Genomic DNA, 16,463 nt, shown 5'->3' with positions numbered 1-16,463 from the left:
CCTTTCTTTTTCTTTCTGGAAGCTTTTTTTTTTTTTTTTTTTTTTTTTTTTTTTTTTTAAAGATTTTATTTATTTATTTGACAGAGAGAAATTACAAGTACACTGAGAGGCAGGCAGAGAGAGAGAGAAGGAAGCAGGCTCCCTGCCGAGCAGAGAGCCCGATGTGGGACTCGATCCCAGGACCCTGAGATCATGACCTGAGCCGAAGGCAGCGGCTTAACCCACTGAGCCACCCAGGCGCCCTCTTTCTGGAAGCTTTAATTTTTTTTTTTTTAATCCCTACTGGGGCTTTTACCATGTTGTGCCTTGGTATGGGTCATTTTCATTTCTCTCTCTCTTTTTTTTTTAAGATTTTATTTATTTATTTGACAGAGAGAAATCACAAGTAGATGGAGAGGCAGGCAGAGAGAGAGAGAGGGAAGCAGGCTCCCTGCTGAGCAGAGAGCCTGGTGCGGGACTCGATCCCAGGACGCTGGGATCATGACCTGAGCCGAAGGCAGTGGCTTAACCCACTGAGCCACCCAGGCACCCCTCATTTCTCTATCTTTTTTTTTTTTTTAAAGATTTTTTTTTTTTTTAAAGATTTTATTTATTTGACAGAGAGAAATCACAAGTAGATGGAGAGGCAGGCAGAGAGAGAGAGAGAGAGGGAAGCAGGCTCCCTGCCGAGCAGAGAGCCCGATGCGGGACTCGATCCCAGGACCCTGAGATCAAGACCTGAGCCGAAGGCAGCGGCTTAACCCACTGAGCCACTCAGGCGCCCCATGATTTTTTATTTATTTATCAGAGAGAGAGAAGGGGAGAGAGCGAGCACAGGCAGACAGAATGGCAGGCAGAGGCAGAGGGAGAAGCAGGCTCCCCGCTGAGCAAGGAGCCCGATGTGGGACTCGATCCCAGGACGCTGGGATCATGACCTGAGCCGAAGGCAGCTGCTTAACCAACTGAGCCACCCAGGCGTCCCTCATTTCTCTATCTTAATGGGACCCTTCCTATCTTTTATTCTGGGCTGTGCTCCATATCTGTCTATGATGGTTCCTTCTATGTGTCAGCTTGGCTGGGCCGCAGGTGCCCAGATTCGTGGTCAGACGTTATTCTGGGTGTGTCTGTGAGCGTTTCAGGATGAGATTACTTTTGAATTGTTAGGGACTGGATTCTGGCAGAAGAACCAAGCCATACTCGGAGACCTTGGAGGATCTGAGGTTTACTTCACACTGGCAGTCCCAGAAAAGAGTAATCTCTCAAGGTCTGAGCCCCAAGCACAAAGTGGGTATCTTACACACTTATCTCATATACTTGTACTTCCGTATCTGTGCCACTCTTACAGTTGGGACCCGTGGGGCTAGGGGAAAGCCTGCAATGGCCCTGAGGCCGGGACTGGGATTCCACTGCTGGATTGTCAGCCACTCAGAACACAGACTTTCCTTATCAGAATCAGTAGACTGAATGCAGCCGAGTGCCCTCAGCAGTGTGGGTAGGCCTCACTCGATTCACTGAAACTCCAGGGACAGAAGCAAATGTTGTTTTAAAGAGAATTCACTTTCTCTTCCTGACTGCCTACTACCTGGGCTGTTGGCGCTCTCCTGCCTTTGGACTCCGACAAGAACTGGAGCTCTCCCTTCGGCTCTCCTGGGTTTCTAGCATGCTGACTGTAGATCCAGGACTAATTGGTCTCCATGTTCAAGTAAGCTGATTCTTTATAATGAATATATTACATTCCTATGTTATCATGCTTTGGTTCTGTTCTTCTGGAGCGGCAGTTATAGGGCAGAGTGAGGGAGTATAGGGGCTGCATGGAAATTCCCTCACCTTTTTTTGGTCATCTTAGAACTGTGCCTGGTTGCAAGTAGCCGACTGGTCCGTTAGGGTCACTCAGTCCCGCTCTCTTCTGTCCCATGCCTCATGACCACCTTTAACTGTGCCTGGAATCATCCCTGAGTCCACAGTCTCTTGGGCATGATCTCTCCATCACCAAACCTCCTATTTCCTTCTTGGGTTGGAGATGGAATCATTGGACTTCAGGGGTGGGGAGAAGTTCAAGGCATCTAACTGCTCCTTATGCAAACTCTCAACTAATTATCCTATGTTTATCTCACATCTTGCCCCTCCTTTGAAGGTGTCCAGCTTCTGAGTCTTTCAGGTGTTCTGGGCCATGAATCAGTTTGCTTCTCTCTTGCAAGCCCCTGTGCAGAGACGTAAGCTTCAAATCTTACTGCTGTAATACTTCAGGTACTACCTAGCCACCACTTTAACCTTCCAGAATGCTGTTGTCTCTAATCCTCAATCGCGGTCTCTGTTCTACTCGACCTGTATTGTCTCTTTATGTCTTCACTGTCATTTTGGTGAGGTTTTAGGAGAAATCATAAATGAACACAAAACACACATTCTAAAAGATACATTATCTTTTAAGAGGGGAGCCTGGGTGGCTCAGTCGTGAAGCGACTGCCTTTCAGCTCAGGTCATGATCCAGGGTCCTGGGGTTGAGCCACACGCTGTGCTCCCTGCTCAGTGGGGAGCCTGGTTCTCCCTCTGCCGCTCCCCCTCCTTGTGTTCTCTCTCTCGCTGTGTTTCTCTCTGTTAAATAAATAAATAAAATATTTAAAAAAATAAATAAATGAATAAAAGATACTCAACAGTCCTCTGCCACATGTAAGCGAAAAGAGCAAAGCACTGTTCTCTGTTGAGCCAAGGCACTGGCTGTGGGCTGGCAGGCTCAGCCTCCCCATCTCCTCTTCACGGTCACACATACACACAGGATTTGGTTCTGTATTTTTCGGTCAGATCTTGGTTTTGTTACTTAACAAAATGTCTTAGAGCTATTTCCATATTAGTACTTAAAGGCCTATTTCATTCTATTTAGTGACTACATAGTATTCAACAGTATGAATTTATCATGATTTATTTAATCATTTTCCCACTCTTTTAACCTTTTATGCAGGCACACAGATACACATCTATACATGCACACATTTACATTATCTTAGAAAGTAAGTAAATTAAGTGAATAAATTGCATAAATATCCATCATATTTATGATGGAAGGGATCAAAAGAATATCAAATATCATACACATAGACATCTTCACTATTGACTTACTTCTAATAGTGAATGACTAGAGCCATCTCCAACACCTCCAAAAACAGAGATATTAGGATTCCCCTTCAGTTGAAGATACATCATAAATTAAGCTACAGCACCCTTGAAACTCTGGAAGCCCACAAACATAGATTTATGTAAATGGAAAACTAGGATTCAATTTACAATTTATATTTCTACAGAACAGGTCATGTGTTCTCTGCTAATCAGATTTTATGTCAGTCAGAGTCCTGACGGAAAACAGATGGCATTTTCCAATGGGGGACTGAGCAGAATTTAAGGGAGGGACCATTTTCAGTAGTATGTCAGGGTTCAAGGAAACCAGAATGGGATGATGAAGCACTTTGGGGCTAGAACAGAGAGCGCCTTTGCCTTTCCCGTGCCCGAGGGTCAAGAGACAAGAGAGTTCCTGGGAGTGGAGAATAAATCTATCTGTAAGATGGGCCACCTGCAGGGGCTGCAGCTTTGTGGAGGGACCCAAATGACCTTCAGGAGCCAGAGGAGGAGGAGTTGGGGGGAAACATCCCACCTCGCTCTTCATCCTGTAGTTTTGCTAAATCTGGCAACCCTAGGTGGGGAAGAGTAGAGCATCAATCTGGAGGGACAAATGGAGAATTCTCCTCCTACCCGAAGGAGCAATGTTGTACTGTGCTCATTTGTAGCCGTGTCTCTGGACCTTGGGGCAAAGCCAATCACAAAGAACCACAGACAATGTATTTATCCAATCATGAAAATGAGTTCATTAAGTCAGCTCTGAAAGTTGCCCACATCTTGGCTCATAATTCCAGTTATATGGAAAAGAGACTCCATATTAAAAAAGTCAATAAAAACAGAAAAGCAGGGCGCCTGGGTGGCTCAGTGGTTTAAGCCGCTGCCTTCGGCTCAGGTCATGATCTCAGGGTCCTGGGATCGAGTCCCGCATCGGGCTCTCTGCTCGGCAGAGAGCCTGCTTCCCTCTCTCTCTCTCTGCCTGTCTCTCCATCTACTTGTGATTTCTCTCTGTCAAATAAATAAATAAAATCTTAAAAAAATAAAAAAAAAACAGAAAAGCAGACTTTTCATTGAGTCAATAAAAATGAAAAAGTAAAAACTTCTCTTGTTGTCCCCTCTCATTAGTATTTGATTTCTTTATTATTCCAGCCCACGGGTCTGCAAAAAGATACGCCATCAGTAGCTGAATGGAATGTCTCTGTCCAGGTGTTCGGAGAAAAACTCCATCACAAACAGAAGCTAAACAGATCGGATAACAAGAGGGATAACTTGAGCAAAAGGTAGGAACCAAACTTACATTTAAAATAAATATTAATTCATGACAGAAACAACATGAAAGAAGAAATGAATGGGGCCAATAAGAAAGGAGTGTCCCTCACAAATCAATATGATCGGATAGTAGTCTGGTAATTCCTAAGCAGCAATCTTCTTTATGAATAAAATTGATTTTAATTTATAAGCAAATAGAAAAAAATTAGAGATGAAGTGTGTAAATAAGTAATATTGGATATGTTACCTTAAAATAATAAATCTGAGGGGTACCTGGGTGGCACAGTCACCTGGGTGTCTGACTCTTGGTTTCAGCTCAGGTCATGATCTCATGGTTGTGGATCGAGCCCCTCTTTGGATACCTCACTCAGCGCAGAGTCTGCGTGGGACGTTCATTCTCTCTCTACCCCTCCCCACAGTATGCTCACGCTCTCTCTCTCTAAAGGCAAATATGTAAATCTTTAAAAAATAATAATAAAAATATGATTAGATGGGGAGGAGAAAAAGAGACTCAAGGAAACACTAAGTTTTTATAGGGTTGGAAACTATTTTTCCCCTTAAAAAGTCTTTTTAAACTTAAAGACAGATTCTATTTATTCCATTTCCATAGTTCATCTATTTACTGCCAAAATATGACATTTTTATAAGTTTAACATGTTATACTTTTTATTATAAAATTTGTTTTTCAAGAAAATACTGAGGAAGAAAAATTATTTTAAGGTTCTGCCATTTGGCTCAACAGCTGTAAGAGAGTTTGAACTCATTTTTAGCGATGGGCTACTGCATACTCGATGCCTGGGGAAGTCCAAGATTCTGGTTTCCAAATAATGACCCACATAGCAAAGTGATCTACCTGGGATAGATCACTTTTTAACACACCCTCTCTATGTGATTAAAAAAAAAAAATTTTTTTTAACGGTTTTATTTATTTATTTGAGAGACACTGAGAGAGAGAGAGAGAGACACACGCACAAACCATGGGGGAGGGGCAGAGGGAGAGGAAGAAGGAGATTCCCTGTTGGTGGGGCTTGATCCCAGGACCCCAGGATCATGACCTGACCCAAAGGCAGTTGCCTAATTGACAGAGTCACCCAGGCCGTCCTCATATTATTTATTTCTAAAAATAATCATGTCAGTAAAAAACAAAATATAATATAACTTACAGAACCCCTGCAAAAAGAATTGGATTAATTCTGTTAAATTACCTTATGATAGGTCTTTTTTAAAAGGAGGGGAACATATAAGGAAAGGCTTCCAAAAATTGTGACTGAAAGGGGGTAACACAAGGGTCTTTGCAGCTATGGAACAATTCTCTGTCTTGATTGTGGTGGTGGTTATACAAACCCCCACGTGATAAAATTGTACAGAACCGTGTACACACCCACAAATGCGTGCACGCAAAACTGATGAACATGGAATGAGGGCTGTGGATTGCACCAAGGTCAATGTCCTGGTTTTGATATTGCACTGTAGCAAGTTTAAGATTCCAGCATTGGGATAATTGGGTGAAGAGTAACAGGATCTCTGTGCATTAATTTTTACAATGTCCTGTGAACCTATAATTATTTCAAAATTAAAAAAAAATTTTAAAGGTTACATACTGTACGATTCCATATATTTTTTTTTTTTTACATCCTCAGAAAGATAAAAGTATGGCAACAGAGAACAGGCAGTGGTTGCCAAGAGTAAGGAAAGGATAGGACTACAAATGAATAGCACTAGGAGATTTGGGGGGTGATGGAACAGTCCTGTATTGTGGTTGTGGTTACATGAATCTATAATTACATGTTTATAAAAATTTAGTCAACATCTTATTACATCTTTATAAAAATTTAGTCAACATCTTAAATATTTTTTGAAAGCTTCTGAATCAGTTGCTTTCACTTCAGTATTGGAATATTGAGCTCACTTACATGGGCAATCTAGAAAACAAAACAAAACAGATTCAGAGTAGATTTGGGAAGCAATCTGTTGGTTACCAGAAGGGGAGGAGTTGGGGTAAAGGGGATTAAGAGGTACAAACTTCCAGTTATAAAATAAGTAAGTCACCAGGATATAATGTACAGCATAGGAAATATAGTCAATAATAGTGTAGTACCTGTATGGTGACAGATGGTATCATGGGGATCATTTCATAACACATGAAAATATCTAATCACTATGATGTACTCCTGAAACTAATAGGATACGTCAATTATAGTTCAACTATGTCAATTATCCTTCAATAAATAAATAAGTAAATGTCAGGACATCGGGCACATTATTCTCAGTTATCTGTAAAATGGTAATATTAATGTCCATCTAATAATAATGTATGTAAAGACCTTAGCATATTGCCTAGGACTTGGAAAGCACCAATTGACTAGCATTACTTATTTTTATTTACTTTTTATTTTGGGAATTCATTCTGTAAGGAAATTTATTTGTTTGTTTATTTTTAAAGATTTATTTATTTATTTATTTGACAGAGAGAGATCACAAGTAGGCAGAGAGGCAGGCAGAGAGGCAGGCAGAGAGAGGGGGGAAGCAGGCTCCCTGCTGAGCAGACAGCCCGACTAGACTCAGGGCTCAATCCCAGGACCCTGAGATCATGATTTGGGCAGAAGGCAGAGGCTTAACCCACTGAGCCACCCAGGCGCTCCTCTGTAAGGAAATTTAGAATTAACAGAGGAGATTACTGGATGTTTCTCATGAAAAATTACATTTCTTTGAACACACCCTTTCCTTTATCTTCGATTCATGCTTTTCACTGAGCTATTTTATAATTCAATTTGTAGATATGTGATAGCATTGAGAAATAATTATCTAGTATCATGGGAATAAATTCTATGGTGAAACTGTGGTGTGGTGATTCAAATGGACTTCCCCCACACCCCTGAAGCCCCACCCAAGTGAAAAATGCCAGTATTGTGTCCCTACATGAATTCATTTCAACATTTCTTTACACCATATAAAATGGTGTTCTTTTGATTTTTCCTTTGAACCAGATACACTGTATTTCCTGTTTCTTCACTGAATAATGAATTAAGTAAAATCTTTAACAGGAGTTCATTTCATATCTGCTTGAGAGTCATGATTTTACCATTTTTAGAAATCTATCCTTTAAAAATTGTATAGCTGGAAAATGTTTAAAGACAACGGGAACATTGGGGAGGGTATGTGCTTTGGTGAGTGCTGTGAAGTGTGTAAACTTGGTGATTCACAGACCTGTACCCCTGGGGATAAAAATATATGTTTATAAAAAATAAAAAATTAAAAAAAAAAAAGACAACAGGAAATTGCACAGCATCTTATATACTAAGTCATTTTGGCTATTCTTAATTATCTGGCATTTCAGTGTCTTGTAAATAAACTGTCCTGATAACCAAATAAAGTTTTTTGTTACCCTTATTAATAAGGCTTTGAACAGAGGAGGTCCTTGATAAATATTTGCTAAGCGAATCAAGAGAATTGGCTTTTCATCTGAGATCCCTCCATCAGGTGGCAAGACAGCCCTTGTCTTTTGTATTCATGGTCTGAGGCAGAGATCCACAATGCTCTTGATTCTTCATTGTGGTTATTCTGAACTTCTTCTGAAATACTGTGAATCTAAACTGTGGAGGGAGTGCCTGGGTGGCTCAGTGGGTTAAGCCTCTGCCTTCAGCTCAAGTCATGATCTCAGAGTCCTGGGCTGGGGTCCCATATTGGGATCTCTGCTCAGCAGGGAGCCTGCTTCCCCCCCACCCCGCCTGCCTGCTTGTGATCTTTCTCTCTCTCTCTGTGAAATAAATAAATAAAATACTTAAAAAAATAAACTGTGGAGATATTAGAAATTGACTGTATACCTTTGTCCCTCACAAATCCTTTCTCCTACTACTATGCCATAGGAAGTCATTCCTTGCGTTGTTTTCTTCTCAGAATTTACAGAAAAAAACAAAGAAGACGTGTATTTTTATAGCCACCGTGGAAACCACTGAAGTCCCTGGTAAAAGTGAGGAGAATCTGTAGGCACTCACCAAAAAGTTGGCATAATCTGGATGTTTAAAGGGAAACTGAATGCTTAGAAAGAATCAAAATTTCAAACAGGGGGGAAATAAAAGGAGGAATGAAAAAAATAGTTCTAATTGGATAAACGTTAGAGATTTTTCAAAAAGCAGCTGGGCGGGTCTAAGGATCTACTTACCTGACAATCCACCACGGGAGTGACTACAGAGCCCTAGTTGATTTTTGTGTCCTCCTTGGTGAAGACAGGATGATTATGCCTTGGCTCCGTTTTAAAACAGGAAGAATGAAGGTTTTAAATCACTGTTTTATTGAAGGAAAAAAACGGAGTCTGCACCAGAGGATTCAAAAAACCCAGGAAGTGAAGGGTAGCCAACTGCTGCCTGGGGTCTTGGGAGGGGGGGCAGGTCTGTACCTGGATCCAGACCAAGTCTGTTTCAAGTTTATTTGGTTGAGAATTTCACTTTGAAAAGAGTACTTCACGGGACCTTTGGGAGCTGTCAAATGCTGCCCCCGGGCAGAAGATTAACGGCTCTGTGGACCAGCAGGGAGAAGCCTAGTAAATCAGAGGCCCCTTGTTTGTGGGTCTGTGGGCTTACAGGTGGCAATGTAATGGGCTGTGCCTCTCTGCGGGCGCCTGCGGGACTTAGAGTTTATGAGTCAGAACTAACCGCGTGCATGGAAAGGAGCATTTGAATCCATTTTCCAAACTGCTGATTGAAAAATGGGCTTGAATGAGCCTTCAAGAGAAAAGTTTCCTTGCATTATCTGTCTTCTGGAAGGATCCCCAGGAAGCTGGTGGCAGTGGTGGCTTCTGGGGAGGGGAAGAGCCCTTTTGTGTCTTGTAGGAGGGGGCAGGTCAAGTGTAGCAGTTAAGAGCCTGGCACTGGAAACTTTGGTTTGTCCTTTTGTTGTTTGGATTTTCAACCTGCCATGGTCTCAGCTGTGAAATGGGGATTAAAATGAGGATTAAACGAGTTAATTCTGTGGAAAGTGGAACAACGAATATAGTACTATAAACAACTATTAACTTTCATCATTACATGTATTTGCATGTATCACTGAAAATTATTAGTTATGTTTTTATAAAGCCTTAGAAGTATTTCTATAAAACGAATAATTGTCTTATAATCTCTCAGTTTTCTGGCATTTTCTTTCTATAATTAACGTTTTCTTACAGTTAGACACAACTCTAATGCTCCTTCCTCCCTGTCTCCTGTCTTTGCATTTCTCTTCCATGGTTCTGCTCTGCCAGCGCAGGACTCCCTTCAGATCTGGGGTGGCCGGGAAGTGTGAGGGGTCATTCCTATCAGCCCCCAAAGCCTGGTTCTCCAGGTAGCCCCTGACTGCTCCCCAGAGAGTTTATCAGTAGTAGAGGAAATGAAATAATATTTACTATCCCTCAGGCACTTCCCTGCATTGCAGGCACCTGCAAAAGAGAGGAAAGTGCTATCTTCCTCTATTTTATTATGCAAATAGTAAAAGCAAGGGAATGCCTTCTCAAATGAATGCCCAAGAGCATGGATGTTAAATAGAACCACTACCCTCCTTTCTTCATTTAAAAAAAAATTTTTTTTTCAAATATACAAAGGGGTAGAGGGAATAATATAATGAGCCCCCATATATCCAACACCCAGATTTAACGATGTGAACTCTGCTATATTCCTTGTTTTATTTTTATTTTTTAGTATTTTTTTTAAAGATTCCATTTATTTGAGAGAGAGAGCAAGGGCGGGGGAGGGATACAGGGTAAGGGAGAAACAGGCTCCCCACTTAGCAGAGAGCCTGACATGGGGGTCGATCCCAGGGCTCCAGGATCATGACCCAAGCCCAAAGGCAGATATTTAACCAACCCCTATTTGCTCCTTGTTTTAAACAAAATTATAGAGCATGACTCTTTTCCCTTCTTTTCTTTTTTAAAAATAGCTTTATTGAGGTATACTTCATATAGCATACAATTCACCCATTTAAAGAGCACAATTTAATGTTTTTAGTATATTTACAGGTATGTCCAACCATTACCATTATCAATTTGAAGACACATCATCACCCCCAAAAAGAAACTAAATTCTCTAGCTGTTAACCCCTCTTCCCACCACTTCCCTAGCCCTAGTCAACTACTAACCTACTTTCCGTCTCTATTATACATTTTGTGTGCCCTAGACATTTCATATAAGTGGAATCATAACATATGACCTTTTGTTACTGGCTGCTTTTTTTTTTTTTTTAAAGATTTTATTTATTTATTTGACAGACAGAGATCACAAGTAGGCAGAGAGGCAGGCAGAGAGGGGGTGGGGAGGCAGGTTCCCCACTGAGCAGAGAGCCCGATTCAGGGCTTGATCCCAGTACCCTGGGATCATGGCCTGAGCCGAAGACAGAGGCTTAACCCACTGAGCCACCCAGGCACCCCACTGGCTACTTTTATTTAACATAATATTTTTAAGGTTTACCGATGTTGTAGCATGAGTCAGTACTTCATGGCTGAATAATATCCCATTGTCTAGATATACCATATTTTATTTATCTATTCATCAGTTGACGGGTATTTGGGTTTTTTTCTACTTTGGGACTACTATGAACAAGGCTGCTACGAACATTGGTCTACAAGGAACATGACATTTTACCCCTAATTTTTTTATGTTTATCTCAAAGAGATAAGGACATTTCCCTACATAACCACACAATAGCATCCAAAGTAGCAATCATCTAATAACCCAATTAAAATATAAGTGTCTTTGATTTCCTTAAAATCTTTTATTTGTTCAAATCAGGATCCAGTCAATACAGCACTTGAATATATTAACATTCTGCTATTAAGTCTCTTAAATACTTTTTTTTTTTTAAGATTTTATTTATTTATTTGACAGACAGAGATCACAAGTAGGCAGAGAGGCAGGAAGAGAGAGAGGAAGGGAAGCAGGCTCCCCGCCGAGCAGAGATCCCGATGTGGGGCTCAATCCCAGGACTCCGGGATCATGACTTGAGCCGAAGGCAGAGGCTTCAACCCACTGAGCCACCCAGGCGCCCCTCTTAAATACTTTTAATAGAAGAGTGCTATCCCACCTGTCTTTTCTCCTGTAATTGGCTTGATGAATAGCTACACCCTCCTTTAAATCACGTTCTTGGGGGCACTTGGGTGGCTCAGTGGGTTAAGCCTCTGCCTTCAGCTCCGGCCATGATCCCAGAGTCCTGAGATCAAGCCCCACATCAGGCTCTCTGCTCGGCGAGGAGCCTGCTTCCCTTCCTCTCTCTCTTCCTGCCTCTCTGCCTACTTGTGATCTCTGTCTGTCAAATAAATAAATAAAATCTTAAAAAAAAAAAAAATCACGTTCTGGTTGGAATACCTGGGTGGCTCAGTCAGTTAGGCATCTGAATCTTGATTTTGGCTCAGGTCATAGTCGCAGGGTCCTGTGATTGAGCCCATGATATCAAGCCTAGAGTCAGGCTTGGTGCTCACTGGGGAGTCTGCTTCAGGATCCTCTCTCTCCCCTTGCCGCTCCTCCCCATGCTCTAGCACACATGCTCTCCCTCTTAAATAAATAAATCTTTAAAAAAAAAAAATAAGAAAGAAAGAAATCAGCTCTGGCAGTCCATAAGAAAACAGAAGACAGGGCTTCCAATAACCTCAATTCTAGTTATGCTCATTCATTGTTTTTGTAGTGAGGTTGAATCTCCATCTTCAAAATAACTGTGACTTTCTTTTTCTATATAGAACTTCTTTTGAGCCCTGTCCTATTCTATTACATAGTGGACTCTTAATCATGACTAGGTGGACTTTCACCTTTCCCCAGGGTGGTGTCCAAGTTCCTGGGGGTTTACCCTGGATTGCCGTGTTTCCATCGCATCCACTGAGACATCCAGGTGGCCTTTTGTCTGCTCAGTGCATGCAGATGAAACCCCACTCAGCCTGGAACATGATGTCCTTAAGTCACCTGCCTCTTTGGGCCTTGTCAATGTATTCTTGAGCACATAAGAAAATTCCTAAGGCTCCAATTTTCAGACAGGTGATTAGGCATTCCACGGGGCCATTTTATGTCTGATTGTCCAGACTTGGGCTGTATAAAATGGCCACCAGCTATAGCTGGCTGCTGAACATGAAACTGAAATATAGCTACTCCAGACTGGGATGTGCTATGACTATAAATACATACTAGGTTTCAAAGACTTCATAGAAAGAATTCAAAATATCTCATTCACAATTTCTGTATTGATGACATGGGGCAATAATATTTGATATATTAGGTTAGATAAAATATTTTATTAAAACTCATTGCACCAGTTTCTTTAATGTGGCTACTTACTAGGACACTAAAGATTCCATATGTGGCTCAAATTGTATTTCTGTTGGACAGCGTGCTGGTCTAGACTCTCCACATGGCCATTTCTTGCTGCTCTTCTAAAGCCACACTGACAGCTCTGGTGTTTTATTACTTGGACAAGCTCTATTCTGGAATGGGATTGAGCAGAGTGGGATTCACCAGGGATTCACCAGGCCCCTTTCCTTGGAGGGAACTCACACTAGTATCCTTTCTTATCCACCTTCCTTTCTCTTCTCAATCTGACCACATTTAGTCAAGGGTAATACAGCCCTTTAACCACTCTTCCATATGTTATGTACACCCACCTGCACTTTTGAAAGTCAAAAACCAATTATTGGACTCTGATTCTACTGTTTTTCTTACCTGAGAGAGTCTGTGTACAGAACACCCTAGCTGCCACCAGGATGGGGGAAGTATTACAAAGAATAGAACTACTGAGAATGAAAACTGCATCAGTTACTATATCAAATACCGCCCATCATCTGTCATTCTGGAAATGTGCTGTGCAATGATTCTTTATCAAATGCTATCCAAGGATCTGGAAATACCAAGATAAATGAGACCCAGGTCCTACTCTTAGAAAGAATTGAAGAATGTAAATCCATGGTGCAGTGGAATGGCATTGTGGCTGAAACATTGGTTCAGGACACCATAGGGCACAAGGAAATGGCTAGACTGGCCACTTCTTTTGGTGGGCAGGGCAACCAGGAAATGCAAGTCAAAGCACTATGGAAACCAAACACTTTATTATGGATTGTTCTGGTGCCTCAGGAAAAATCTCTTTCTGAGCATTGGTTTCCTCAACTGAAAATAATGTGGACGATTTTGAGCTATTCTCTCTACCTCAGAGCACTGTTGCAAAGGGGAAATGTTCAACATATATACCAAACTGTTAACCTGTTTTGGCATTGGTGGTGGGATTATGGGTGACTATTATTCTGTTCTTAATATTCTGAATTACCCAATTTTATATAACGAACAAGTATTACTTTTATAGTCTATAAAAAAAGAGAACAATTTTATTTTAAATTTTGCCTTTGCTGCCAAACTTCTTGACTTAGTGGTTCCCTCTACTTCCTCCCCATTCACTGAATCCAGCCATTGTAATCTGGCTTCCACCCCCTCATCCAAAGGTCTCCAATGGCCTCCCACTTGTGAAGGCCAATGACCTCTTTTCAACCCTTGTCGACTTGACTTCTCCACATCATTAACACAGCTCCTTAAACTTTCTGAAAAATCATTAAGTTGTGGTGCTAACGGACCTATACTACAGAAAACAAAACCAAAACCCAAACCCTAATGTCTACAGCTGCCACCATCATAATATAAGCATGGCCATTTTGGGGGTATTTCCTGCTAGTCTTTTTACTTAAGTGTATTTTTACATCATTATGGAAAATATGTATATCCAATTTAGAATTCCTCACCTCCTTGAAACTCTCCTTATTTCCACAAGACAATTCTTTCCTGGGTTTTCCACAAATCACTCATCTCTCAAGCTTATACGCTAATGCACTTGTGTGCATAAAAATTTCCTAAAATGTTTGTTAGAATGCAGATCTCTGGACTCCACTCTACCTGCTCATTCATATTCTATTTTATTAGGATTGATTTGGCCCCAAGAGCCTATGTTTTCTGCTTTCTGTAGCATGTGGTTCAAAGACTGCACCAAAAACACTGCACCAGACACACAGCTTCACAGCAAACAGCTAAGTACGTCACCCCAAACCAAAAACAACCTTGCAAACCCAAACCACTGTTTCCTAATCATCAGATTGTCTAGGGCTAGGATTTGAGTAGCTGTGTATTTTTTACATCCTCCTTGTGACTCTGATGAACCATTGCCTTAACCGTAACCACACTATTCTGTTTGCATTTGCGTGAACACACAGCTTACTTTTCAAGTCTCTGAGAACGTTTGACTGTTCCCTTGGCCTGGATTCAGTTCCTTGTCACATTCTTCCCTGAGCCTAGCTCAGAGGTGGTCTCTCCTGTGAAACTGCATGGACGCTTCTCTTCCATCTTCCCTTCCCACTCACAAATTAAAGTTAGTCATTTAATGTCTACATCTTTAGGCTGGGCAATGAGCTACTTGGATGTGAGTTCCTACTTCTGAGGAGCACATTACTCTGAGACTTAATGGCCTGAAAGGATTATGAACATTTATGATCTCACAGTATCTGCAGCTCAGGAACAGAAGCAGCTTAGCTGGGTAGTCGCTCAAGAAGTTGCAGTCAAGGTGAAGGCGATGGCTGCTAGTCATCTGAAGGCTTGATTGGGGCTGTAAAATCTACTTTCCAGATGGCACACTCAAGTGGCTACCAAGTTGGAACTAGCTGTTGGCAGAAGGCCTCAGTTCCCCTCCCCAGGGATCTTCTCAGGGGGTGGCCTGGGCGTCCTCACAACATGGTGGCTGGCTTCCTTCAGAGCAGGTAATCCAAGAGAGAGCAAGGTGAAGCCTGCGATACCTTTTATAACTTAGCCTTAAAGGTCACACACCATCTCATCTGCAGGATTCTTTTAGTCACAAAGGCTAGTCCTGATATAGTGTGGAAGATTGTGCAAGGATATAAATACCAGGAGGTGAAAATCCTTTGGGGTCATCTTTGAGGCTAACTACCATAGTGAATATCTATTCTTTTTCTCTCTCCTTCACCTCTTTCTCTGTGTGGGAAATGCATTTCATGTTGTACAACTGGAGTTGAACCTTCCTCATCTGGGGGGAGGGAAGCAGCGAACCTAAGCATGGCCTAATTGAATATTCCATTCTCCTGGCCACAGTGGGCAATCAAATGGGCACGCCATCAACTGCAGCCAGTCAGAATCTTCCTTGATTTTTGCCAAATGGATCTGAGAGAGGTCTCTATTCCCCTGCTATTTTGATCCCTAAGAATGACTTAAGTTGAAGCTTCTTAAAGCCATTGGTTCAGGTTATATTGGGGGGAGGGTATCTTTAAGAAAATGAGGCCAGCACAGAAAGAGAGTCAAAGATGAGCAGAGGTGAAAAGAGAAGCTCCCTTGATCCATCCATGCCTAAAATTCATGCTCGGACTTTTCAGTTACAGGAAGCAACACATTTCATTTTTTGTTGAAGCTACTTTAAGTTGGATTCCTACTACCTATAAGCAAAACGAGTCCCAACAAATGAGCAGGATCCATATCTTATTCCTCTTGAGTTTCTAGCATTGGGTTCAATTCCTGGTCTCAATTCAAATGTGATGAATACATTAATTACTTATTATATTTTTATATAAAATTGATCTGGTATATGCAAATATTGGGGATTTAAAAAAAAAAAGTATTTGGAACTTACCAAGTAACAGTTATAAGAACCCTAAAAGTCCTAGAACCTTGAAATGTTTGTGGATTTGGCAGCCGCCAGAGCCGTGATGTTAAGTCTGCTGAGCTCACGGTGAACTTCCTGTAGTCCTGTGATGTGGCCGAGTGAGTGGTTTGCCAGGATCATGAGTATACACAGAAATAGGCTGAAAAAAGAGGATAAGAAGAGAGGCACACCATATCCCCTCAAGGACAGGGAAATAGAAAAAGGCCCTGAGTGGCCCTCCAAACACTCACTTCTTTGAGAGGTGGGTAAAATTATGCTGCAGGAATTAAAGCAAGTAAATGGTAAAGGATCTGTAGAATGCCAGCTGTGGGCTGGTGGTTTCTGTCCCCTTGAAGAACTGTCCATGGAGGATCTTGCAAAAGCAAGGCTCAAGATCAGATTTGTAGATGCAGGTCAAGAGTTCGTTAAAAAACTGTGCCGGTGATCAAATTATCCAACTCTTGGGAGCCTGGGTGGCTCAG

This window comes from Mustela lutreola, chromosome 3 (genome assembly GCF_030435805.1).
Source record: "Mustela lutreola isolate mMusLut2 chromosome 3, mMusLut2.pri, whole genome shotgun sequence".
Taxonomy (NCBI): Eukaryota; Metazoa; Chordata; class Mammalia; order Carnivora; family Mustelidae; genus Mustela; species Mustela lutreola.
The sequence above is the reverse complement of the archived record's forward strand: the minus strand, read 5'-3'. Positions refer to the sequence as shown.